Consider the following 2,612-nt stretch of genomic DNA (forward strand, 5'->3'; position numbering starts at 1 on the left):
AGCATATGGTGTAATTTAATCAAGGATAAAAGTTTGCAAAGGAGGCTTCTTATTAAAAAAAAAAATACTTTCTAAAATAAAGCTAATGTATTTATTTTTTTTAATTTATTTTGAGAGAGGAAGAGCATGCATAAGCAGGGGAGGGACAGAGAGAGAGGGAGAGAGAGAATCCCAAGTAGGCTCCACACCGTCAGCACAGAGCCTGACACAGGGCTCAGTCTCACAAACCGTGAGATCACGACCTGTGCCGAAACCAAGAGTTGGACACTTGACCAACTGAGCCACCCAGGTGTGCCAGAGGTAATGTCTTTCAAGTAGAAATGATAAAATCATGTGTATTTAAAAGCTTGGAAAGGGGTCATGACAGGCTGTGCACAATTTCTGCCTCTTTTCCTGTCCCCTCCTTGACCAACATTCTCCTACTTAGAATCACCATCAATCTTTAGCTATTAAAGGAAAGGTGATGGTATGACACAAGAATGTAGTAATTATCTTCCCAAAAGATATTTTTGGGAACAAATTCCCAAAAGATGAATTTGTGGGATAAGGATGAGCTATAGAAGCAAGAGTTTTATTAATTTGGCTGTTAAAATGCACATTAATGAACAGAGAGAAGTCAAAAAACCTTTAGATTCTTCCAAGACTACCAACGTGATTATCCAGCCTTAATTGCAGTAGACCCCTACAAAAATTTGGACATGGTTTCTCCCCCAGTGATTCATTGTTAATTGGGAGTTAATTTAAGGATTAAAGAGAAGAAAAATTTATCTGAATTTGGACAAAATGGAAAAGAAAGTGAAAGTATGTATTGTTTAATATGATAAATTTATTATCTTTGTAATTGCTAAAACAATCTACTTTAAAGCTCACATTATTTTGAATTTAAATGTCAAATATACCTATGTTCATATTTGAAATAATTATGATGATGAATATATTAAGCAAATTACCTGAATGTATCATCTTACAATTTCATGAACTGAGCAAACATAAAAAAGATTTTTAAAAAAAGCAAAGAAGAAAATCCTCCAAATTCCATGCTCCTCTGATGGCCACCCTGTGGATGATTTTTCTATGTTCTGATTTTCTCTATGAGCACCATTACTACATTTAATTGAAATTTTACCATGATTACATTTATGTTTTTCCTTTTCCTACAAGGATTGCCTTTTGCTACATTTTCTACATAGTTATTTTGTCTTATTTATTTTTTATGTTTATTTATTTATTTTTTGAGGGAGAGAGCATACACATTCTCAGGAGGGGCAGAGAGAGAAAGAGAGAGAATCCCAAGCAGGCTGGGCATGATCAGCACAGAGCCCAGTGTGGGGCTCAAATTCACCCACTGTAAAATCATGACCTGAGCCAAAAACAAGAGTTGGAAACTTAACCGGCTGAGCCACTCAGGCACCCCTATAATCATCATTTTAAAATAACTACCTAACATTTTATTGCTAATGTAGCATAATTTAATTAATAAAGTATTGGTGATTCTTCAAATTTTAGATTATTTTCTAATTTTTACTGTCACAAAGGACTCAAGTCATAACCTCTTTGTGCACAAAGTGTTTCTGTCCACTTCGTTTCACTACTTCCTTGAAATGAATTACCAAGAATTATTCGTTGAACCAAGTTCAGAAGGTTGAAACATTTCAATGGCTCTGGTTTTAGCTTTGGCAATATTACCCAGAAGTATAGACTATTAACTTACATTATTTCACCTGGTTCTGAACTCTCCTCTAGCTCTGAGAATACTAATGATCATGACATGACAACACCACTAAAATTATAAACTTGACTAATTCAAAATACGCCAGGTACTTTTCTAAGCACTTTATATAGAATTGTAATGGAAAATTACAGATTTTATATTCAAATGAACTTGTGTTTGATTCATTATTCTTCTAGTAGAGAGCTCAGTGACCTCGGGTAGTTTACTTAATCTCTTTAAAATAAGTTTTCCCAGTCATACTATGAAATTGGTACTTAAAAAACTTATGGGATTTTTGGGGCACCTGGGTGGCGCAGTCGGTTGAGTGTCCGACTTCAACCAGGTCACGATCTCGCTGTCCGTGAGTTCGAGCCCCGCATCAGGCTCTGGGCTGATGGCTCAGAGCCTGGAGCCTGTTTCCGATTCTGTGTCTCCCTCTCTCTCTGCCCCTCCCCCGTTCATGCTCTGTCTCTCTCTGTCCCAAAAATAAATAAACGTTGAAAAAAAAATTAAAAAAAAAAAAAAAAAAACTTACGGGATTTTTGAACGGATTGGTTTTCTAAAGTCTTGAGTTTTTAAATCGACCTATTTAATATAACTGGAATTTATTTTTAATATGTTAAAATATGTGGATATAATTCTTTTAAATATTGTTCATTTATCACAACACTGCTTATTAAATATCCTTTTTGCCATGACTTAGTGTTATGTACTTCCTTACATTGTGAATTATCATATACAATTGTATCTATTTCTAAAATTTCTATCCTTTTTCACTGATATATTTTTATGGCTGTACAAGGGTACTTTAGTGACTATTGGATCAAAATATGTTACATTCTTTGGTAGGCTATACTTTCTTACTAAACCCATGGCTTTCATTTGTTTCCCAGTATTGTTT

Source organism: Herpailurus yagouaroundi, unplaced genomic scaffold, assembly GCF_014898765.1.
Source record: "Herpailurus yagouaroundi ecotype Mexico unplaced genomic scaffold, PumYag 162, whole genome shotgun sequence".
NCBI classification, from domain to species: Eukaryota; Metazoa; Chordata; class Mammalia; order Carnivora; family Felidae; genus Herpailurus; species Herpailurus yagouaroundi.